General features: G+C 40.7%; 1 pseudogene; it reads right to left on the minus strand.

Moving 5' to 3' along the window:
* Positions 1-22,485, minus strand: part of LOC113161895 — a 28,233-nt pseudogene extending 5,748 nt beyond the window's left edge.
* Positions 22,486-26,472: the final 3,987 nt, after the last annotated feature.

Consider the following 26,472-nt stretch of genomic DNA (forward strand, 5'->3'; position numbering starts at 1 on the left):
ACCTAATTCTTTACTTTTGAATAAAACTATAAGTAGCACCTGTGGGGCTGAACCATCAGTTAATTTGTGCAGAGGAGTGTGAGAGTTGTGGGTCAGCTCTTTCACTTTTTAAAAACTAAAACCCATTTGGCTTGCTTTTTTCCAGTTCTTCCTCTGAGTGTTTTTTGATGAGAATAATTAAGCACCTGTTGGGCTAATCCAGTGCAAATACATGGGCATGGGGCGGGGGGAGATGATGGGGGGGTTTGGGAGAATGGTAGCGTGTCTGTTTTGGCCTTCACATACAGGCTTTGGCTTGCACCGTAAATGTTTTTGATTAGTGAATAGCTGCAAAGCAGGTTAGCTAATGCTGTGCATGGGGAGGTGGATAGAGAGAGAGAGGATGGCTTAGTGGCTTTGCTAGCCTGAGCAGACGGAACGTGCCAGGGGTTTCAGCCAGTGCTGGTGAAGGGGGGTGGAGGTGGGGGATTTACTCTTTCTCACACACAATCTCACAGGGCTTACATTTATCCATACTCTGTGGCAGGTTTCATCTGATGTCAGCAAAGTTGAAGAATTAGGAAGAGAAAATGGCAAAAGAAGATCTTAAAGAGATTTGAAAAGGTAGAAGAGAAAACAGATGAGGAGAGGAGATGAGAGCACAAGAGGAGACAGGAGGACATGAGGACAGTGGATGTAACGGAAACTGTTCAGCTGAGATCAGCTAAGAAGGAAGAAGGTAGAGATGGATATCCAGGGTGACTTTGGCACGAACAGATAAAGCACAGAGTCAGGGAGACAACACAGGGTCTTTGAGAAAGGAGGCGGCAGTATACAGCTCTGTGACTGACCGGGGGATTAAGAAACGCAGACTGAGCGGCCAAGTGAGTAAGAGACTGATATAAAACAACGGAGACAGAGAGGATGGAGTCAGAGGGGTCTTTGTGCTACATGGGACGTTCTTTATTCCCTGGCGTTGGCCCAATCCTTAGTCCCGATCAGGCTGGGCTGCTTTGAACCCAGGGCTTTTGGAAAGAGCAGTGCTCCCAGGGCGACACATGGCCATAACAAAGAGCCAGGCAAAACGCCCGGTAAGTCACAAAAGCCCTGTCCCTTAGGTCATTGGCAGAATTCAGCATGTGCCGCTCCTTCTTTGCCAATCAGCATGCCAGAACCTCAGTGTTAATAACCTCCATCATAAGGTTCTTATATTAAAGCCCCTCTGTTTTATTCCTGTGCTCAAGCATGGAAGAAGGCTGACACTAGGCCAATTATTCATTACTGGGAGATGACTGGCACCACTGTCAAATGCACATCCACCCCTTTGCTATAATTCATGTTTATAGGATACAAGTTCAGTCTTAATGCTACATCAATTCTTATTTAAAAGAAATCACTGTGCACAACCTAGTTTAGCATTTATGAGCAGAAGAGAAAAATCCAGTATGGTCATATGGTCATAAGGAGACCTATTAGTTAGAAGGCCAAAAACAAATTTCCACAGGAATACAAATGTTGCTCTGTGTCTGCTGCTGTAATACACAACTGGTTGCTAACAGGTTTGCTAGTGGTGTAGTTTTCCAAATCCACAGTTTGGTACATACATGTTTTGTTTTTCTTTTCTTTCTTCTTTTTTTTTTGGTGGTGGGATGGGGGGATTGGGGCCTCTCAAAACACAGATGGCCTCCACTGTGTACTGTCCCTGAATGCAAGGGAGCAGCACTTGACAGATTGGTCACAATGTTACTTTCCATTAGTGTAAAGCCGGCACACAAAAGCAAGTAATATGTCCTCTTATCACAACAAAAAACAGATTACTGGGATATTATGTCATTGTTCTAAAAGATGGAAACAAACTGTGGACAGTAAAATATAAACTATAATAAAATATATAATAAATAAGGTCTTGCACATAAAACCTAATTAAAAAACAGCACGACTAAAAAGCTGAATGAGATACATGTTTTCTATATTTGTTTAATTAATCAATCACAGTATGTTTTCTCTACATTTAAATATTCTGTTAATTGAACTCTCTGTTAATTGAACAAGCTAATAAAAAGCTCTATAAAATATATTTGAGCAGTCTAAAAGCACTTTGAGTAGCAATAAGTTCAAAAGAGCAAAATTAGTGCAGTCCACTTGCCAAATTGTAATGTCAGCCTGTTACAGTTTGTTTAATAATTTTAGCATTGGTTTTGTTTTCTTTTTGGACATTTTTTTAAGGTGATTTCACAGATTTGTAACTTTCTTTTTCTACAGTTGTAGTGAGGCAAGTAAATGTAAATGAGTATATGTATATAAATGTCCTTCTGCATTCCCTCTAAAATATTTCTGCTTCTAGAGGAAAAACTATTTGGGATGACATCATCCAAATACATTTTCAGTTCAGGATAATGTCAATCAGAGGACTTCAGAGCAGATGGATTAGACTACAATCTCCATATGATTATCATCTGGAAGAGTTTTTCTATCTTTCAGATAGATAGATAGCAGATAGATACTTAAATATAGGAAAGTCAGAGAAAGTTTAATACTGTCCCTATAGATGTGTATAAGCAGGGTAAAGTAAATACAGTGCTGATTCTCGTAGCACTGCTTCAGAGGCAAAGCAGCATACCACTGCTGGTTGTTTTAGAGGATCTTCACCTAACAGCAAGTTTCAATTGACGGTAAAAACCCAGTACTTTTGTGCACAGGAAAGACACACTGAGTGAAACAAAACAGGAAACGTCCCATAAATCTTCAAGAGCTACCTCTAGTTTACCCCCATTAACTGTTACATTTCTAAGTGTAGATAAAGTTCAAAGTGGAATTGTTTTACATGTCTACAAGTCTATGTCTCTGAAAAGAGAATGAGTGCACTGGATTCTCCAGCCAAGGCTGAGTAATTTAAAACTGATTGGAAATGCCAAATCATACACATCCAGTTTATACTTCTTAGCCTTTTGAGCTCTTTATCCAACAACCATAATAAATTGTATGAATCACACTCAAGCCAAGAAACACAACATTGCTAGATTTGCTGTTCTCGTTGTCTAGAGCTCTTCACAACACTAAACCCACGGCATTTCCTAAACGAGCACCAAAAAGACAGATTTACATCATCTTTTCAGCTTTGTGTATTTTTGTTGGAGGGTCTGTGTGAAGCATCAGGATTTGTAAGTGCTGCTATTAGCTGGAAGACCGTTCTGCCAAGTTAAACACCAGTGCTAGTCAAGTGGTCACAATAATCAAACTATAGTTCCACTAAAAGTAGTCGCTTTCTCCCACAAGTATGGGAACCCTGGTCTGTCTCTTTTGAGCTGGATCACTAATACACATCTTTCATTGTACATTATTTCATCTTAAAAGAGGCCAAGATAAGTAGAGCCAGAAAGACAGAGAGTGAGCAAATGTGTTTTTATGTTTTATGTTTTTATTTATTTTTTCAGATCTTCTTTGAATCTTCTTTGTATCACTCCAGATAAAAAAGTGTTTCTTTTGGACTTTTCTAATTAGGTTTAAAAACTGTCTCATTTCATCCCTTGTTAACCTCAACTTGTCATTACATATTACACACACATACATTATGGGAAGATAAAAAAACCACTTAATTATTTCATAGGCTGTGCTAATCCACTTGTCTTTGCTCTCACTTGTCATTCATCCACCCCACTTCATTTCTCAACCCACTTTTCATCAGAAGCTCCTCATGACTATACTTGCACCCCTGCACCTTCACCCATTGGCAATATCATATCACATTTATGTAAAAGCAACATATGGTCTTATTAAATTGGACCATATATGGCACACATCTGAACTGAATGCTGATAGAATAATTGGTTCATCCAGAAATGTGAGATGTCATGATTGCAACAATTTACAAAAATTCAAACACTCTCAGTGAAATCTACACAACCTTAAAAAGTCCCATCACCATAAATATGAGCTAGAAGAGAAGAAAAATATATCATCATTTTCTGAAATTGAATAAGAATTATTCTGGGCTTCTAGGGTCCACTAGAGGTTAGATTTCTGCTATTGTTAAGGGCAGTTTATGGCCTGATGTTCTGCACAGCAGGTCTAAACCGTTTTATACTGTGTGTAATTGATGAATTCACACTTTTCTACTGCAAAACACACTTGGAATAACTGAAACAGAGGCAGTAGCATCCAGATCTAAGTGCTGAAAGAATCAAGGTGTGTTAGACTAAATAACCATAGTTAGTGGTAACATTAGTGTAGTATCACAAAACGTAAAATGAATGCATACCTGTCTGCCTTCATCTGGTCTTTTTACTGATCATTGCTCAAATTTAAACATGACAGACTAGAACATCTGTAGCACTACATGCTGCTAGAATAGGTCACACAAGACATGCTGAAAAACCATGCTTTACCATTAATTCCAACGCCTGTGAAAGCAGTGTACAACCTCTGAGCACATGTACTGTACAGTTGGGGCAGGAACTGCACTTCTACCAAACCAACTGGAAAACTAACATCAGAACACATGAGAGAATTCTATCAGAGATGGCATCCTTCACTTCAGCCTCGCCAACACTGTGAAAGGTTCAAATGGGATGACCCCGCCTAGCGAGCTGACACGTTGTCAAGAGATAAGCTACCTCTTCTGACACATCTTGTGAAAGATGTAAACAAAGAGCCGGGCCTGCTGTGCCTTCATCCATCAAACCTTCACACATTGTTTTACTCTCGCTGAAGCACTTCGGTTTCCAGGATTAGTTTGCCTTTCACCTAGCCCACATCTGTCATTTTTACACAAAAGCACATTTCTGCAATCACTGCTGATTTGTCCTGCAAAATAAACAACGCAGGGTTACATAAAAGAGAGGAGGAGATTGTGGTATACAGAAGATGCATCATGGAAAGAGCTTTTAGCACATGGTGGAATTTAGTTTATTTCTCAAACATGTCTGTTTCCAAAAATTCCTCCTATTACTATAACTATTCTGCAATCATACATAGTGACAGCCAACATTTTTGATTTCTGATGATGCAAAAGCTACCATGCTACCGTGTCATGCAATCTATCATCTGAGGACAATCTCTTTAAATGTTGCAACTGTCAAATGCTCTTTAGCCTTTCCACCACACAGTGTAAATGCATTTTTCATGATGGACTGCAGAGACAGCCTCCCTTCTAGGACACAATCTATGAGCTAAATGAACTGCTCTGCTTCTTTGGTGTGACAGATAGATTGGCTAACTCCTTCTCAGAGTCAGTCTGGCTCAGAGGTGTTAGCAGCCACAAGGCTTTGCAATCAGACTTTATTCTCTTGTCCATCACGGAAGTCCCACATAGGGCCTCTCTTGATTAAAGTTCCACTGTGACTGACTCATACAATCTGAGTCCTGCTGGCTTAGCAACAGCTGGAGTTACTCAGCCTCTTTTCCGATGTCTAGTAAAATCCTGCAAATCCTGCATATATGTATATATATGAGTGACATGTAACCTTAGGAACCAGGACATGGTTTAATATTACACAACCATTCTGGCTTGTTTGATTTCAACGCTCTTGGGGCCAATTCAGTCTACCTTAAAGATGATCCTGCGACATCTACACAATATTGTATTCATCCAAGTCAAGGGTAAAGTACATCACCTGCTACGCCAGGCTGAGATGCCACCGTATCATCAACCCCCTTTTCCTGTAGCAGTCTAGTTATGTGTATGTGCTGATAGATAGAGATAGATCTTCATGACATATTTATGCCTGTATTTATTGTGGTATAAGATTCATGGCAAATGTTATAGGCGTCCAATCAGCATGATTAACAGGTTTGGAGGTGGGAGGTACAATTGTTGTCATCATGCTCTTAGAGGTGTGAACCTACTACATCAGCCCAGTTGCCTGTGTTCCTGTCATTTATAACACCCAGTGGTGATTCCTGCAGGATGGATTATAATATAATACAGCTCATATTTCAATCTTTTACATCAAAGGCATTCAAAAAGTAATCCAGGGTCATCCTCAGCTCTTCTATTTCTGTACTGACCTCAGAACAGCCTCTGGATGGTGAACAGATGATACATCTCAAAACACAATGGCACAGGCTAGATGTTGCTCTTAGCATACAAGGAAGCTTTTCTTATGACAATAATACTAGTACACTAAGTGAGCAGGTACTTCATTATCAACTATAATTAACTCATTTTCATTTTTGCTCCACAACATGCCTTACACTTAGCCAGGTCAAGTCCATAAATTTACCAAAAGCCATACATTTAGATGTATGGGTTGTAGTAAGCTGCCTTTTGATTTTGTCTTTGGTTAACGACAAACAGGACACATTTATTTTTCTGTGGGCTGTAAGAGGAGGAGGTGAAAACACTGTGTTGTCCTGTGACAAAGCATGCCTTCCACTTGTCTAACCATTAACCTTTGTAAAGTAAAGCACCAAGCTAGGTGTTCACATTAAAACTACAGTGAGCATAGAGACGCAATAAATAAAATAGGCAGCATAAAATGAAACAAAATACTGCAACAACTGGAGGGACAATTGTGTAGTGTACAATGAAGACAGGTAAAATTGCTGATTTGAGTAGGCAGCTACTTTTTAAAGGTGCAGCCCTGTTTGTGTAATAGGGATTTTTAGGGTGGTACTACCCCCTGAAAGGAGATAGTACACACTTTACCAGATCCCCCCTGCTAATTTACATTATGAAAGGGCTACACAAGCTGTACAAATGTCTTTGAGCACAGAGTTTAATCCACCGTATAATTTCAATTCAATCTTTGTGTAGTAAGCAGTATGGTTTTTCCAAGGAAGCACAATGAATAATCATCATCGTTGCTAAAGACACTGAAATTGAGAGAATCTAAATGTTATTGATTCTAGAGGGGAAATTTGGTCATCCTAGCAGCAAGTTAGAGAGGTGTAAGCTGAGGAGAATTGAAGAGTTTAAGTGAGAATATGACACAGAATCTACTCAAATGGATCTTAAAGATTCTGTGATATGTGATACATTCTGTAATTATCTTACATGCCTTTTCATTATGGTCTTGAAAGATTTAGAAGAAATAAAAAATGTAGTCTTTTCTCCACAGTATCTTTTGGCTACCAAACCATCAATTTAATCAAAAATCCAAGGCCAGAAGAGAAAATGACAGCTCTTCAATGCCAGACAAAATAAGGACTGAAAGCCAGTAAAAAGCCTCCAATGTGAAAGCCCAAGGGCTTATCTGAGTAAAGGGAAAGGTTCATGGAGTGTTGCACACAGAAGTATGATGCACGGAGCTGAGACAGTTGGCCACTGAGCATCACAAGGAGCTGGGTTTCTTTTACATTATGTATTTCTATCTCAACTTTCTGTAGGGTTCCACCCATCTGAGCAAGCCCCTGTTTGTGGGGGCAGATGCCAGTCAGTCCCCTGAGGGATAGAAGCGCCTTATCTGTAGGGAGCATTGCATATAGGCCGACTGTGAAAAGACAGACAAAATGACTGAAATGATGCTTGAAGCAGTGTTTCAGTGGGGTTAGACATCTCTCAGAAAGATGCATTACAGAGGCTTCAAGCAGATTGAACCTTGGGGTGGTAAGCTCATGGTGGGCCTCTGCTGTTTGATATTTGAACACATTTTCTGCATGTCTGTATATGATAATGCAACTTTTTATTCCCTCCATCAGTGAAGAGTCATTTATTGAGGCAGAGAATACTGAATATGGCACATTATGTTTGAGTTATGAACGGTAAGTGCCACTTGTCATCAAAGGTAAAACAAAAAAACAGACAGGGGAAAACAAAGAATGGGTCATCTTATGCTCAAGACACTAAATATCCACCCCCACCAGCCATGAGGATAGTGTCAATCAACAAAGTGCACAATTCAATCAACGTGTTATCTATGGGACATGTGACCTCTGGTCCTATTTTACAACAGCAGAGGGAATGACAGCTCAGACACCCAGGGACATGAAGTATGCATATACATTTTCTCATATGAAAGCTTTGGCCATACTATACCACGCTATGTGTGTGGTATGTATGCTAAGCTACCTAACATGCCTTCATAATGCCCGACAGCACCCCCACCCCCCTCCACACACACAGACACACACACACACAATGCTTTTGAGTAAACAAAAAGGCCAAATATTGATGATATAGATAGCCTTTGTTCAGTGTTATTCCATCGCCTCACAGAAGGCTTAACTGTACACAGGGACAGGAAGGTAACCAGATAGGAACTGTTTACACTAAACATGAGGACATAAGAAAAGCAGTGCTGTCTGAGGTAATTTACAAATGGCAAGACAACTGCTTTCAAAGACAAAATTATAATAATATAAATGTGAAGACACAAATGATGACAGTTATGGATGCTTTGCTGAAGAATACTGTCAAATACATGGTGTGATTGATGACCTTTTAAATGTTTTCAATGGTAGGTAGCAGACTAACAAATGGTTATATAGAAGATTATTACCAAAAACACATTATCGGAGATTATCAGACAGACCTATAGACAAAACAGTGGGCAGTGGGTGGCTATTTAGCCCACCACTTTTGTTTCTTCTTTTAAAGTGTTAAAACACAAGTTGAGGTTTTACGGGGCCTGTCTCCTAACCAGGAGCAGTAATCTATGAGGGAAGACAACAGACAGTGTTTTTCTACCACATGGTACCAGCTCGACTCAACTCTAATTACCCCTTTTTGTTTCTCCATCAGGTAAATGTTGTAGGTGGTATCTGGCAGCTGGTCATTTTTTTGGTATTATCTCCATCAAGGTTCCAAGCAAGCTAAGTCAACACCAAAAGGTGAAATAAGAAAAGCTGCAGACTACTGATTAGTCAGAGAAACTTGATAACCAGCTCCTACTCCTTAGCCTGACAAGGTAACTCACTGCTCCTATTAGATCATCAGGAACGGGAGGACTACACAGTGGCGACGATCATGGCCCTGCTAACACCAACGCTAGCAGACCACAAGGCCACCCTTCTAGCAGAGATCAAGACAGGTTTGATTCCATGGTTGGCACTTTCTAGATCTCCCTAGTTGACCACCAACAACGTATCTCTAAGTTAGAAACTGTTTGCAGAATCGACAAATTTGGTACTCGGGTCAAAACTCACCACGGTGGCCGCAGACAATGATATGCTAAAGGCTAAGCTAATCGAATTAGAGAGCGACCGACACAGTTTTTTCCGCAACTGCTGTTTAATGTGCTTTGTGAGAACCTTTTTTATCTTCACCTCCAGTGTTGGAGTAGGCCCATCGCACACTAGCTGCTAAGCTAGGCCTGTCTAAAAGGCTTTGAGACTTGTGGTGATCTTCTTTTACCATTTCCAGACTTGGGAGCTGGTGGTTCGCGAGGCTTGGAAACTCAGAGGCAAGCTGAAATACAAAGACTCCTTCATTTACATTTTTGAGGTCTACTGCCCAGAGGTTTTGGAGCAACGTGCATTGTACCGGCAAGCCATAAAGGAGCTGTACAATCTTAAGCGTTAAGCATACTCTATGCTTCCCAGCGAGGCCATTTATTATGACTGAAGACGGCTCCAGAAAACACCTGAAAGAGGCAAAACACTTCGCATCCTGTTGACGAAAGGATCCCATGGCTGCTGAGGACTGACTTTGGCTGTCCCTTAATCTTCTACATTACACGATATTCGTGGTCACCTTTTTTAGGTACACCTGGTTTGGCTAGCTAGCTCATACTGTTCTTCCTAGTGTTTGGTATGTGCTTGGTATAATTTTTACTTCATTTAGTTCCTCTCACTTCCTCTTATTGCAGGCTTACTCATTTGTTTATTTAACTTGTTTATTACTCTTTGTTGTTATGGTCATTATTGCTACTACTATTTTTGCTATCACTACAAATGAACATTTAGCACATTCAGTTCGAGCTTAGCAGCCAATTTATACTTATCAAGGCCTATTAGTTTGGTTATTGTATGATGCTAATTTAATCCCGCTGTTACTCTTCTGGCCCAAATCTCCCTGATACTTACACAATGGGTCGGAGGACTGTTCACAGAGTAGACATCGTTCGGACATCGTTCAGGGTTAATGCCTGTGTGCAATGGACACTCACAGTGTCTTCTTCAGAAGAGCTCCTTACTTCCTGCTCTATATGTTAGATATGTGTGTCTATATGAGTATGAGTTTTTTCCCCTTACTCTTTTCCCCCCTCTTTTTGTTTTTGGTCCCTTTAGTTGTGGTCATACCTACGTGCAATATTTTCCTCATGACGCTTTTAAATCAAATAAGATACGGGTTCCATAAGCGATGCAGTTAGGTTCATATCATGGAATTTAAGACAGATGGGTAATGCTATAAAAATGGGTAAAGTGATGGCCCACCTCAACAACTTAAGTGCAAAATTTTTTTAAAATCAGGAAACACATCTCTACATTAGGGAGATACCTCGACTGAGGCTGGGCTTGACAATTATTTCACCTCATGCTCAATGCTGCAATTGTGATTCTGTCCCCTTCATACCCTTCCAATCATCTCATATTAGAGTCAAGTCTAGGTGGTACCACACAATGGAAACCTTCTCCAATAAGAAACACTGGCAAGCCATTAAATAGTCTGGGACATAATTCTACCATCTATAACCTAAACTTAATGTATTGTATTTCTTTAAACTCTAAACTAGTTATCTTACCTAGCAGCTGCACTCCACGAGTCAGACCATAAACATCAATTAGGGCCCAGAGGGGCTCAGCTGTGCGGACTCCACTGAAAAACAACATTGGACTGGACTCGTTAATGCGATAGAAAACTCGACCCTTCTTGTCAACCCAAAAGGCAATGACATTTCCCTCGTTGGCAAATTCCTCAGGAAGGGCCTTAGCCCAGAAGCCACTCTGGGACACCAGGTCAGGGCAGGCGTACTTAGGCAGGTTGTCTGGATTTATCCTAGAGGGTCTTTGGAGGTGAAACCCAGACGCAGAGCCCCGCTCCAGCAGCACTGCTTTTTAGTAATCTGGGGAAAAGAGAACCACACAAGGTGTTAGTGCTCTGATTTTGTTGCCATTTAACAAAAGACAGTAAATGACCCTAAAATTCAAACTCTTTCTTCCCCCTGAAATCCAATCTTTTTATTTGATGCAAAGGTGTAGTGTCAACCAAGGATAAAAATAATAAAACAGTACTGACAGTTTTAAAGATCTCTGACTTCTAGAGCCCAAACACTCCAAACTAACATTAGATACCTTTAGGCGGACTTGTTCGTACAGCGCAATTGGCCTGTTGCTGAAGGTGATGGCATTGCAGAAACTGGCCTGCCTCTTGACTGTCTTTTGAGCAAGGTCCATAACGATTTGGGATCCCTTGGCATTTGGATGGAAGAGAAGCGGGTTGATGGAGAGAGGTCCACCAACGCTGCTGCACTGGATAGGCAGACACCTCTTGGGTTTGTGGTGGCATCGGTGTGATGTGGACGGAAATGGGCCACCGAGTGAGTCTAAGGGAGGGCAAGACAAAAAGGAGAGAAGTTTCTGTGTTAAACAAAAATGTCCTAATCAAGAGCAGGATGTTTTGTTCTCCATAATCTAACATTTCAGTTGTTGTATTTGTGAGCGATGAAGTAATAAGGTTATCAACAATAATCATGGTGGGCCCTTCAGGGTGAAAGCAAATCTCTATCACAAGTCAAGATTCAAACACATGTCCACGACAAATTATGTTCTTCAGTTACTAACAAACTGCAATGTTCCCAGACAAACAGCCCTTTTAGAAACCAATGGATGCAATAAATGTCTACTGTAAACCATTCGGGTGGGCATCTGTCACCACAAGTCCTTAGCAGAAGCCATGTGTTGGGCTGGCAGCGTTATGCAGTTTCAACATATTACATACTGCAAAACATCTATCCATTATCTGATGAAATCACAAATGAAGATTATTCTTATATTTAGAGAAAAAATGAAAAAGATGCCAAACACCAACCAGTCAAACTATAAATATAATAAGTTCTAAACAAGATCAAATATCACATATCACACTTTGTCATTTGCTTCATCCTTAAACCCAGCAGCTTTACAGCTGCTTGCCAAGAGTCACAAAGACAAGGAATTGACTGATTGGAAATTAGGTGCATGGATATCCTCTGGCTGCAGAAGGGTACAACAACAATACCTGAGTACACTGACTTTCCAAAACTTTCATGTTAAAATCTGAACTCTGGTTTAAGTTTTGGTTTGACACAGCACCGAATTGCAAATCCTAAAACACTCAGCAATCTGATACTCTTTCAATATGTTATATATCATCATGCTGTGATGGAAAATGATTTCCAGAAGTTTGTCTATTTGTGTTTGCACATTCCAGTATTTTGTGGTGAAAGAGTAACGTGTTGTGGTAACGTTCTCTCAACTGCTTTGGTCTTATTTTTTACATCAGATACTGGGCCAAATCTTCTTCAAAGTTCTCCTGTGGATATTTTTCAGGCCTCTACCTGCAGGCTGAGAAAGCAATAATGCCAGCAATAGCAATTGTGACTGCAGGCTGAGAGACAGATTCCCATTCCTTACTCGGAGCACTACATGTCTACCAGCTGTGTTGTATTATGGACTATCCAGGCTACTGTCAGTGGAGAAATTGGTATGCCTGTCTGGTCTTTGATTGATTTCTTCCTGTACGATTCCCTGGCTAGAAATAACTCCCATCTCCTCAAATCTAAGGGATTGATACCAAGCTTGAGGTTTACCCTTGATATATCAGCTTGTTGCATTTTTTTTTTCTTTACAATCAAACTCCAGAGAGCTATGCTGGAAACATTTCAGCACGCACCAAATGTTTGGCCAGCTATATACGAAAAAAAGAAAAGGCAAGAACATGAATCAAAAAAATTTAAAATAAGATATGTTTCTGCTTTTAAAACTATGAGAGGGTGTTGAAATGTTAGTCCATCGTATGGCTTGCAAAAACCAATAACTGTAATTGAAAATGTCTAGGTAAAATTATGGTTATGCTTTATGGTGCTGTGGACTCTATAGCTGCAGTTATAATCACAGAGGACTGTTATTTTAACTGACCTCATTCATGTAGCAAACAGATGAAAGCTAACGCAGCAGATGTTCGGTGGAGTCATGATAAGACTAGACCTAGAAAACAGCTCACTTTGTGCTCATTCTCCCTTTCTTTGTCTCTCTTTGTAGTAATCAAGTAATGACCATTCAGGTTTTTCACCCTGTAAGCATGTCTGCCGTTTCAATCCGGTCTCCACCATAAGAGCACAGTTGAGCCCTTTTGTTTTAGGCAGAATCACAGGAGGCAGATTGAGCTGAATGCATTACCAGGCTCTAAAGAGGCGCAGCTGCTGTAGAGGGAAACAGGCTATGTGTGAATTCATGTTCCTTAGCAACCCCTTGTATCTAAAGGTCCCGATCAGTGCAGCTATCAGCTAGGATACAACAGATGCCTTTTGTTTACTCAGACACAACAAAATGATATTTATAGGCTCCAGTTCTTGCTGTTTGCAACTCTGCTTGCATGTGCTTTCAGTTTATTCAGACACAGGGGCCAACAACTGTTTGTCTACTGTTTATCAGGATAAGTATAATTCTCATAACCGTTTTAAAACTATATTTAATGAAACAACTTGACTAAACAGCTTGGAAAGGAATTGGTAGTTGCAGGTAAACAGAGGGATGTACTGATTCATACACTAAAACAACTAGTGCTGCATGTTTAACCTAACAGCAATCACAACAGAAGGTGAATACCCAAATCAAACTCAATTGGACCATCAGCATCCAAAGATCTGGGTTGGGTTGAAACAAAATTTTGAAATCAGGTTTGGTAGAATTACAAAATTCAGAGCCTGCTGATGTAGAATGATGCTGAAATTGGCTCCTGTCAACATCGCTCTGACAGCTGCTTCTTTTAAATCTGCTTTTTGAATGGGTTGCCTGGGATTAAAAGTAGTATTAACAGCCTCACAGGAGCCATTTTGCTAAAGGTCACAGAAAAACTTGTATTCCTCGGCCCCCCGGAGTGTAGAGGAAGGCAGCACACACATACACACAAGACAGCTCCTATCCCTCATCAGTACACAGGGTTGTGTGATACTAATACCTGTCATACCAATAAACACCTCTGTTGAACAGTGAGCTACCCTCTTGCCACTTTATTTGGCTTATGAACACTAAGTGAGCGGTGACCAGTGTGTGTGTGCAAGCTTTGTGTGTATTTTATCTGTAGACTTGTGTTACTCATGGGCCATCAGTTAAGTGGTTTACCATGCAAATATGATTTTACAGGTGGGCGTAAAAGTATTCAAATATTTGCTCATTAGTTGCAATTTACCTCCTGGTCCAGGGGAACAACTGTAAAAGCTATTCTCTGAATTAAATGCTCTCATAAGGTAACCGTTAAGCTGTATTATATGGACTGGTTGGTCCTTTTGCCAAAAAAGAAGGTTCACAGAGTTTGTAGTAACACTATATTACACATGGAAGGTATAGCCTACTGATTCATAAAGCATTGAATTAAATGTGTGTAATGAATCCACTTTTGTAGTGAACTTAACTTTTTTTGTGTCGATCTAAGCAGCAACTCACACCTGCGTACCTAACAGGTAGGCTGAAACAAACCTTGCCTTGTATTTGCAGGTAGCACTGACCCAGATCTCCACCATATATAACCATTATGTCTAAATTTAGCAGCGTGGAAACATGAGTCTGTAGCATTCAGTCATAACAGACTATTAGTGCTTATGAAGCTCAGGTAGCCCACATACCAGCCCACTCCCTGTACTCGTTGCTATGTAAAGCCCAGCTTAACACTCATCCTCTGAGAGAACACACACACACACACACACAGAGTTTGTGTGCATATACCATGGCCTTTAATATTAAATTGTTGAGCCATGTGAGAACATGGAAATATCCATTCATGCAGACTAGTCTTGGGTTTAACAAAACTACCATTATCAACTCATTATCATCATAGAAAAGTCAAAAGCAGATGGTCTTCTGTACTAAAAAATAAAACCTTGGCTTTAATTAATTGTTAAAAGCCAAATATGTTAAGGTTTTTAGCTTACATAACCTTCAAATATTTGCTTCCACCTACATAATTAAATTTTGTTGAACCTCTTATTAAATTAATTAAGGTCAAGCATTTTTTGTGTGCACAAAAGTTGGTAGTGGCAAATGTTACTCTTCCTGTTTAAAATATGAAACTTCAGAAATTATTTTTAGTAGTATTATGATCAAACATTTGGACACTTCTAAATGTGGAGAGGTGCCATCAAAGGCTTCTGTGAGTCGCTGAACACACAGGAAGCTGTTGTAGAAAAAGAAGTAGGTAAAGCCAACTCTCAATTTGTCAGTGCTCATTTTATGTTGCGTTTTGTCTTTATAAATATAAAGAGTTATTCAATTATTGACGTGACACAGAGTTTCAAAAACATACAACTGGCATGAGGTCTCACCTTGGCTATAATAACGTAATTACCACCTTCTACAGCAAGCATAAATCAGAATATTTTTTTCTAATGTATTCTGAGAAAAGTCTAACTAATCAGAGTTAAGTTTAAGACTTTAAGACTTAGGTTCAAACCAGAAGAGTACTATATACTGTATCCAGGTACTACTGTTACACCACTGTTATGTCTGCTTTACTGTCATTTTCTTTGGGGTGGGGCAGGGAGGGCTGGTCCAAGCAGAGTCTTACGCTACTATAAGCTTGATGGCTAAAAGTAGTACGCTGTCCTTTATTCGAGTTGACTCTTAGTAGATCATTTGACAGAGTGATTTACAACACCGCCAACAAGACTGGAGGGCAATGACAAACAACATCTTAATGATGTTTACATAGCAGTGTCTGGATGATGTATTCAATCCCACTGACTCATGGTAAAATGACATTTCAGCTTGATGTAACATCAACTGAGAAATGAATCACGCAATAAAAGCAGCAATTAATCACATGCTTTATCATTTCGGGCTTAGATGCTTAAAAAACACAGCTCAGCCAGGAGGGCTTAATGTGCTATATCTGCTACGAGCCCATGGCTTATGTACAGTGGCAAGAAAAGGTATGTGAACTTTTTGGAATTTTAGGATTTTCTGCATTCATTTGTCATAAAATATGATATGATCTTTATTTATGTCGAGTATTAACAAATATAATGTGCCTAAAGTAATAACACACAAAAAAATCTGAATTTTCATGTCTTTATTAAGATGAAGGTGAAGATGACTAAACTAAATATAACAAATTAATGAGGAAAACCATGAATTTCCACATTTTTCACATGCGTTTTCTTGCCACTGTATGGTGCCTTTTACAGTGTCGTTCTTCCTACTGAACTCCATGTGACAGTTGTTACACAAATACAGACCAAGGGTATGAAAGCCATTAGGCTGTGTGTGGCACAGTGACAGGGAGACTACTACTCTGGTAGTGACAGTAACTGTATCTGGAGCTACCTGGAGACAGGTACTAGGAACTCGGCGCAGACTCATGACTCATCATGTTGGTGGTAACCGACAGGCTGGACAGGCTGCCAGGCAACATCATGACAAATCTCTCTGTTCAGAGTTGCTGCATTGGCAGATTATAATAATGCCTCTACTCAGGGACGCATCGGGTGATCCTGTAAATTAAAACCATTTACTCTAAACTTGCTCAGATATGCTGTCAATACATTGTGTTACGTCATAATCAGACTAAATTGCAAATTAGTTTCACCTAATTCAATAACATTGACATGGTGTCTATGTAATTGTGTCTGTTAGGGCAGGAGCTGTTTTTGCCACAAGTTATATACTTTTCCAGTCAAAAGCCTTGTCAGTAACACTTAAATCACATTCCTGCAAATCTTCTACAATAAAAGTCAAAAAAGGGAAAGATGCTAGACTTTTACTGCAAAGTTTACTGAAGTTGTGTTGATGGCATGAATCAGCATGGATCAGGATAAACAGTGCAACAGTCTAATAATTGTAATTAATTAGTGAATGAACAGTGTTGAGGTACACATGGAGTAAAGGAAGTAGGATTACTGTAAGAGCTTGTCTTTAAACTCAGCATTAGGGTGTTATGGTTCATCATAAATTAATCATAATAATAATTCTGATTACCCGATTGTTTAGTCCATTGGCTGACAAATGTCAATCACATCTTCCCCTTAGCCCACAGATGCCTCTTTCTATTTACATAGGTGGTTCAACTTCAAAACCATATACCAGCTGTTTTTCTACAGAGAACCACCAGTCAGGCTATTACATCACTGTGGGCATCTGAATACGTTGCTCCTGACTTTGCAAGCCTACACTGGCATCCGAACACGACTCTTATGTGTTTGTACTGCTTATTGTGAAAGCTGTGAAAAGCAATTTGGTCCACTATGCTAGGAATCACTGTGCAGTTAAATAAATTAAATAAATGATCCACCAACTGTTATCTTTAAAACAAAACTTTAGTTGATTGGTCAAGATCCTGACACGAGCGGTTCTTTGGTCTTGACTCGCAAAGAGATTGGTCTTTAAGAACTGGCTCCAAAATATAGTAATTTTCAACAATCTAAATGTAAGGAGGATTTAACACATTTGAAAAGTTGCGTGTTTGGCACTTTCCTTAAAATAAACTATGAATAATTAATCAAATACTAAAATAAGTTGTTGATTCCTTTTCTGTAATTGAGGTTGCTAACCATTTCAACACTACCTTTACAGTATGTGACTCCATGTTTGTGCATATTTAAAATTAACTAGAAATTCCTAACCTGGGTTTACTCTACTGTGGAGACACTTTGCTATCAATAATTCACACCATTATGACCTGGCAGAGAAACGTGAGACAGTGGGGAGGATGAAGTCTGGCTGACGACGTCCACTATATCACCACTAGTCTTCTGTTACTGGATTCTATTTATGAGCAGGACTGCACGACAATAATCAATAAATAATAATATTGTGAGGCCACACACAGTGCAGCACAATGTAATCCAGTGATAATTCTTTTGCAGTAGGAGGAAGCAGGCTGGTCGAGAGGCGTAATGATATGCAGCAAGTATTGACTGAGAGTGGGCAAGATGCTTTTTAGTACTGGCAGGAAGTCATCCTGTGGGTGCCGTTTTGAAGGTGACCTGTCATGAGGATGAAAGGATGAAAAGGCTGCGCCCGCACACGCACATGCACACACTCGCATATACACAGACATGATTTTGTGTGCTAGCTGGAGAATCTTAAGGTTACACACATATGCCTGTCTCCATGTAGATGACAGCCTGTTGCCCCAGAACATACTGGCTTATGTCGGGAGAAGTAAGAACACATGGCTGACACTGACATTGGCTTTTAACAATGCCTGTCCTGGAGATATGTTTCTGCCACTCCATAGCAACAGTCACGGCCTGATTAAAGCTCTGTTATTTCTCTTATATGAAAAAAGGGAAGAATAAAAAAGCAGAGGACCAAATATGTTCAGTGGTGGCTGGAGTGCTGTGTTAACTGTCCAAGGACTTTATTTGGCATTTAATAACCTGAAGCATATCCCATCATTTTACTGAGATCTGATCTTATTCTAAGACGTTAAGAAACTTCACTTTGTTATATGGCATCTCTTCAGCCGCATTTGGATACTGAATATAATTCAAATTCAACGGAGCCAGACATTCAGTCGAACAAGCCTGTGCAGCATCAGACACTGGCCCACTTTCAGTCAATCGGGAGCACAGAAGTGGAGCTCCCACACACTGGGCAGACTCAATTATGCAACCGACTCAGCAAACACTTGATGTGCTCTGGTGCTTCACACCTGAGAACAACAGCCTGCAGAGGTGTGACTTTAGAAAACATAATCTGTTCCTCAGTAGCTAACACCTTTCTTACTCCTGCATGTAAACGGCGACGTTGTATAACAGACTTCTATTGAAGGAAAGTGTAGTTCTTCACCAGCTGCATTTGCTTAGTTCCTGAACGAAGCAGCGGAAGAAATCAAATACTTTCAATCACTAGCTTTGGGTCACCATAGCAACTGTACTTTAATAATAAACTCAGTTTAACCCCCTCCGCTTCACACTGGGATTAACTGACTCTGTTCACTTGTAAATATCACTTTTCTGAATGTAAGGTAGCAAGGGTTGCTAGATAGTTATTGAATATTTTATTTTAAATGGTTGATGAAGTGCAGCCCATTGTTTATGAATGACCAGGTGTCAGTTGTCTGAAACGCTCTCTTGGGGTAAATGACTGCTTTCTATCAGCAGTGATATAGTACTGTGAGTGGGCTAATGTACAAAAACTTGTTATTACTGCAAAATATGTTGCAATAATAACCAGTAGGGGTGTAATGGTTCTGGAACCATGTTGTAAGGCATCCAGGGACAGTAGAAAGTGCAGTTCATCTGTGTTGTAATGCGTGAGCAGCTGGTTATTGTAGTGGTAAGATCACCGCCTTCCATGTGGGAGGGTGTTCGAATCCCAGCTCTGGCCTACCTCCAGTAGGGGTCCTTTGGCAAGACCTCCTCACGCTAACCCTGCCTACCCTTGTAAGTCGCTTTGGATAAAAGCGTCTGCCAGATGACTAAATGTAAATGTAAATGTTTGGGAACAATAGAGAGTGCAGGGAGTAGGCCATCTGTGTTTCGAAAGCTCACTGCATTTGTTTGATAACTGTAGTTGAATGAAATTATTAGTTTAGTGTACTTTAACAATAATAATAATAATAAAATTAAATACAGTGCAATTTTAAGATTTTATTCATCCCTGGTTTGAAATTCACAATCTACCAAGCAGCATGTAAAGTAATTGAAATTGGAATTATTAGACTTAAAACATACATTGAGCAAAAAAGTGAATAAGGTAATTAAAACTAGCTAAATTTTTACTGTGTCTGCAAGTCATCTTGTATTGGTACTCTGGTACTGCTACTTTAACTTAAGCAAATGATCTGAGTACTTCCTCCACCACTGGGGAAATGCAGGGAAAGTTTATGGCCGAAGAACACAGTAACCGTGGAAACTTGAAACCTACATTATGTTTAAAAAATAAAAAATAAATGGGATTTCTTAACAAAAAAAAAACCTGATCAGACATACAGTGTAGACATTGTTGATGTTGTAAATGGCTATTGTGGCTGGGAACATGGCTGTTTTAAATTGAAGAGCTACATATAAATCATTGCTCTCCTGTGGAACCAGCTCCCAGTTCAGGTTCTGGAGGCAGACACCCTCTCTACATTTAAGACTAGACTTAAAACTTTCCTTTTTAATAAAGCTTATAGTTAGAGATGGATCAGGTGACTCTGAACCATCTCTTAGTTATGCTGATATAGGTTAGTCTGCTGGGGGAACTCTACTGACAAACTGAGCTCCTCTCCTCTCTCCTCTCTCCTATATCCATTCAAATACTACCATTGTATGTCATTAACTTTGTGTCTTCTCTCTCTTGTAGTTGTGTTTCCTCCTCTCTGTCTCCCTCTCTCTGTACTTTTCTGCAGGTATCCTCGGCCTGGAGCTGTACATCTCCAGAATCCAGTTAACCTGCCCAGTGTTCTTGCTGCTTGTTGTTGTTTTTGTTGCCTGCTGTTCTTTTCTCTCTTCTCTTTCCACTCACTCCAACCGGTCGAGGCAGATGGCCGCCCACTATGAGCCTGGTTCTGCTGGAGGTTTCTTCCTCTAAAGGGAGTTTTTCCTCTCCACTGTTGCCTAAAGTTTGCTCAAATGGGATTGTTGGGTTTTCTCTATAATTTTTTATATAATTATACTCTGTAAGGTCTTAAACCTTACACTGTAAAGTGCCTTGAGGTAACTTCTGTTGTGAATTGGTGCTATACAAATAAAACTGAACTAATGAACATTTATCAATTTTATCAAAAGGGTAACTGATCATTGGAAAACTCTTCTTCAATTATGTTAGCACAGCTGAAAACATCTGTGTTTCCATAGTTATCCCAAACATTTGAATGGTAATATATAAATAATTATTAATAAACCAGTGTTTCATTAAAGTCACCACTGAAGTTGGCAGGTAGTAAAAATATGTGATACACTGTAGGTACAACAGCTATTTCAAGGACATCTGACATTCTGGAGAACAGATTAACGGTAAAACTGCTGAACTTGTCCACAAAGTAGTCTATTGCATGTTGAATGGTAAGATGCTGCTCTACTACTACTGCTACTACTTTAGCTGCATCATAATTGTCAAGTCTAAGCCTTCCTGATCCAAGCACTAAAAATGAAGCAGTGAGCAGGCGAGATATTCTGTATTTAATGCATAAATACATTAAAGTACATTATAGCATTACAACAAAATGATGACTGCAACATCAATATACTCTGTCAATGCAATGTGAAGTCAGCATGAGTTTTTCTTTCTCTTTGACATAAAAACCTCCCCTGATCAGTGCGGTGTATGTGGTGGGGCCGTCAGAGGATGCACACATTAGCTGCTATCTCGGCAGTCTTGCCGCTGTCTTAGCCTGTCCCTCTTTCACTAAGTGGATTCATGTCAGGGCTTTAATTAGAACAATCAGGTGACCAAACCCAGCAGAGGCTATAGGAGCAGGGCCTCTACTTTACTCCCATAGGTCTGTTAACATGAAGTTACCATAACATACCAATAATAACTCTGTAGTGTGAGCTCCAACACACGCTGCTCGTCTCAAGCGCTGCTGGAGGGAGATACTCAGGATGAGGGTTGTTGCTCGTCGCCACCACAACATCAGACATCACAAGGCCTGGAGCTGTCCTGCATTCAAACCTACTGTTGACTTCCACTGTTCTTCAAGTGACATGTAAAGCTACCACAGAGCTCCTCAACGCACACGCACCTATAGACTGTTAGGAGCAAAGGAGGACTCGGTGGTTTACAGGGAAAGCCACAAAGCCTCCGAGTGGGAGCACGGCACGAGTCATGCAATTGGAAATCAATGTATGGATACGGCTGAGAGCAGCTGCGCACACGCACACGCACACACACACACACACACACACACTGTCTTTATTAACGAGGGGAAAGCACACCGCAGCCCAGAGCGGAGGGAAACCCCACGGCCTCCCATCCCTCACCCTCACCGACATGTTGGCTCCCCCCGCCGCCGCCGCCGCCGCACGGGCTCTTATAAGGTCTTTTGTTGGAGCGCGTGGAGGTGACGTCTCCTTAATCAACGGACGCAGCCGCGCGCCTCGAGCCCTCCGCTCTAATTAGCGGAGTGACGTCACGGCGAGCGCAGAGTCCGGCGGCAGAATGGCAGCTGATGACAGCGGCACCGGCTAAGTAACGAACACAACGTAACAGAACTAACGGGGCTCAGCTGCTGGGCCTAGAAACACACACAGGAGCGTGTACACGGCCCCAAACACACACTCACACACTAAACATTTCTGCCTTACCGTAGAAGGCATTTCGTGTTATCTGTCCACCCATTGCTTTGTCCCCTCACAGTCCGTCTACCGTGTGCGTGGATTACTGAGACGTCCTCGCTGCACAGCTCGGCGCTCCCGACATGATGGGCAGCCTGTGGCCGTCGCTCCACCGACGAGATGCAAACGCTGGGAAAAGGCAGGACCCACACCTCCTCCCGTGCGAGCGCAGGAGGACACGATACGCGAAGGCAACTCCCCCCTTTTCCCCCCTCCATTCACCGAGCGCTCTCTCCGCCTCGGGTCCCACTCACTCACTTCCACTGAGGATTTACATAGAAGGCGGAGACTGCGCCGGGCGGTGTCAGCCCCCTGTACAGGACGTGGAGCGTGGACAGGACACGGGGAAGAATACAGCAGTAAATGTTAAAATGTATATTTAGGTATCATTTGTTGTTTAGGTAAAGCGACTTGTGCAAAAACAGGTTTTACTGTCTAAAAGTAAGACATACAGTGTGTGTCTCAGTATGGATCCCTGTGTCCAGAGGTCACATTCTTCACTCTCAGCACTCACCCCTTCACCTTCCTTGCTTCCCCATGTGTCTCACGGCCCTGGCAGACAAACTGGGTGAACCCTCAAGAGTCAGACCTCTGACCTAGGCTGTCATCGTGCCGGCCATGCTGTGGTGACCTCAGAGCCTCAGTCTCACTGCTCTGCACGTTGTTTTTCTTTTTTGAATGTGTCCTCCGTGCACCTCCACATTGAAACCATGGAATACAAACGTGAGGATTGCCTTTAATACTTAACAAGCCTGAAGTCTGGAACCCATAGACATGACCAAATGCTGAGTCTCATCCCTCGAGGTAAACTGCCAGGCCTTCACTGCAGCTGCTTTGATCTGCCGCTTGTTTGTGGGTCTTCCTGCCTCCAGCATTGTCCTCAGTAAGTGAAAAGCGTGCTGTGTTGGCTTGATATCAGGTGTCGGATTTAGCCAGTGAAGTGCATCTTATTTCTTTGCCTTGAGAAACTCTTGGGTAGCTGTCGCTGTATGTTTTGGGTCATTATCCATCATCAATAAAAAAACAGCGTTCTATGAGTTTTGCAGCATTTTGGCCGAACCTGAGTATAGTTAGTATAGTATATAGTAGTATATATATAGTAGTATAGTCCATGCACTTCAGAAGTTATCCTGATACTTTTAACAGTCAGGTCATCAATAAACACTAGTGACATGGTTCCACTGGTAGTCCTACATGCCCATGTCATAACACTGCCTCCAACATGTTTGAAACATAATGTGTTATCTAAACCGTTCTAATTACATCTCCATACACCTCTTCATCATTCTGGTACACGTTAATACTGCTTCCATCGTTCCAAAGACTCTTATCTGTACTATTCTGTACTAGAGAGTTACCAGAGGTTTGTGCCTTGTTGTCAAAGTAACGTGTCTCTCAACTGTATAACTTTGACTCTAGTGTGTTCTTGAATTCAGTAGATGTTGTTCTTCTTCACCATGAATATAAATCTGCAGTCATCCACTGTAACTGTTATACATGATCTTCCAGGTCTTTTGTTGTTGCTGAGCTTGTCCATTCTGCTTTTCAACATTTCTGACATCTCTGATGGGTTTAATGTGTTTTTTAGAGGCTAATTGCAGCCTCCTACACTTGCACATACTGTATACCCATTTGGACCCCATGTTAAAAGTTCCAGAGAACAGCTACCAAATGCAAATGTAACACTCAGAACCACCTCCAGGACTTTTATCTGCTTGATTAGTCATAGAATAATGAGGAAACAGGGCACACATGGTTATGCAACTGTCAGCCATTTTCCATTATTTATAAGCCCCCAAAAATGTGTGTGTGTGTGTGTGTGTGTGTGTGTGTGTGTGTGTGTGTGTGTGTGTGTGTGTGTGTGTGTGTGTGTGTGTGTGTGTGTGTGTGTGTACGTGTGCATGAAAATAGCTGTAAATTCTGAATGGTGCTAACATCTCTTCTCATAGCTTGAGTGTTTCATTTCAAATTCAATGTTTTGGCGTACAGTAGGTCAAATACCAAAAAACGTGTCATTCCATTCTTTATGGACCTAACTATGTATCCATTGATAGAATAGAAACAAAAGTCAAAAGATGGAAGTTATAGTTACTGAAGAAGTACTGAGAGAAGCTGAAATAGACTATGCTGATACCACTATCTGTTAAACATACTGTAGCTTAGCTTTGCACAAATGCTGTATTCACACCATCTCTGGAGAGGGGACGAAAGCCATTAAATATGATGACTCATGTAACCAGCAGCATCATATTCTAGCATGTACATTTCGACTTGAAGGGAAAAATAAAGTGGTACTTCTGCTATTAGTAGTAGGTACATCTGCTATTTTTAAAGTGCAACTTGCACTTTTACTTGAACATTGAGTTTGGGAAGTTCTACAACCTCTCCAACAAGTACTTTTGTTGTCTTTGTACAGTACTTGTATTTGGTTACCAATTCAAACCAGGTAAAAACTGTGTATACTGTAGCTCCTGCAAAACAAGTTGTATCAGTTGTATTGGTGTTAATAGTGGATTGGGGTTTGAGGTCACTGTCAGTGGTAGCACATTTGAGGGCATTTTGCCATCAGTCTGTTTAACTTGTCTTCGAGAAATCAGTGCCAATATTTCCTAACATCTCCAACTGTATTACAAGTCAGAGGTTAATGTAAATGATTTTTCCCACTCAGCTGCTTGTAATCACAGTTTAAACTATGTGATATAATTGCAGCAAGACTAGAAAGAGGGGAGACAGCAAGCCAAGATCTATTTAGCACCCATCAGTAAATATAAAGCTTACTATTTAACAAATCAGTTTGTAGAATCAAAAGTTAATGTTTAGGGATGCTGGTAGGCAAATGTTGTTACCTTTGGCTAGAATCAGACTACTGTAGCTGGTAGCATTTTGTGTAAAAAAACAGTTCAAGTCATACATTCAGTTACAAGTACTAATCACCAAACGTATTCACAGCAAATACACAGTATGTAAAATGACACATATGCATGTGCACTTTACATTGGTGTGTATCTGTAGAGACACATTCATTTTATTGGGATTAACAGCTCTGATTGTTAAAATGCAGTTACCAGTTGTGATTAAACTGCACCAGCATCAGCGTTTTGTTAAAAGGACAGATCTGTTGAAATCTGGCCAAAGAATACTGTACATCCTTGATTATGTTTAAAGAATTACCCACTAAATCCTGCAGGTAATAATATTTACATCTTCCCACTCCCCCATCCCTTTTAATAATACCAGCAGTATAACCATAACAAATACTCAAAGCCTGCTTGGGATGCAAATCAAAATGAAATCAGGAGCACAACCTGGTTGCGGTCCTAATTTGGAGGTTTAGTTTGCTACGTGAGACATTGTAAACACACATGCACAAACACACAGAAACACAAACACACACACGTGTTGCACACATTTAAGTGGAAAGACAGATATGGGAAAAAGTGCTCATAGCACAGTGAGAGGCTAACCACATTTGGTTTCATGTATCCCCTCTGCAGACACTTAAAGACACAAATAACTGAAAATAAAGTTAGTTTCTCATGTCATTCTTCAGTACTGATGACAACAACAACTCTTAAAGGCCATCTTTATCAGGTTTTAATTTTCTTCCTATGGTTCTTGTTTGGGGAGTACAGGACTCATGTTGTTAAGTACCCCTCTGCCTGTCCCTTGCTTCTCAGCTTCATGCTAAGAAGCCTCTCTGTAGACATCATCTGGGGAAGTTCAAATTTTGCTATTTGGTCCAATTCGGGAGGAGCAGTTCAACAAAGACTCTGTACTACTCCTGTAGTATGAGCAACCACATGACAGCATCTGAACTACAAAACCGTTCCAGATGATCTCATCTGGAGGTGAGATCGCTACAACTTCCATATGATATCATCTAAACTGAATAACTGCATCATCATCATCAGCGAGTAATGTCATCTGGAAATGTTCTATATGAACAGGTTGAGCAAGATCATATCATCTGGAGGAGCTTTTTTAGGTAGAACTAGAGAGATCTTTGAATTTAGGGAAGTTTTGGGCCATTCATATTTAGGTACTCCCTAAAGTAGAACCATTGGAAGCAAGGTGAAAATCTGTGAAGTGGCCCTTTAAGACTCGGACTCTCGACATCAGTAACAGTTTCTTATCACGCGAGGGACATGGCTGTAAT

This window comes from Anabas testudineus, chromosome 1, assembly GCF_900324465.2.
Source record: "Anabas testudineus chromosome 1, fAnaTes1.2, whole genome shotgun sequence".
Classification (NCBI taxonomy): Eukaryota; Metazoa; Chordata; class Actinopteri; order Anabantiformes; family Anabantidae; genus Anabas; species Anabas testudineus.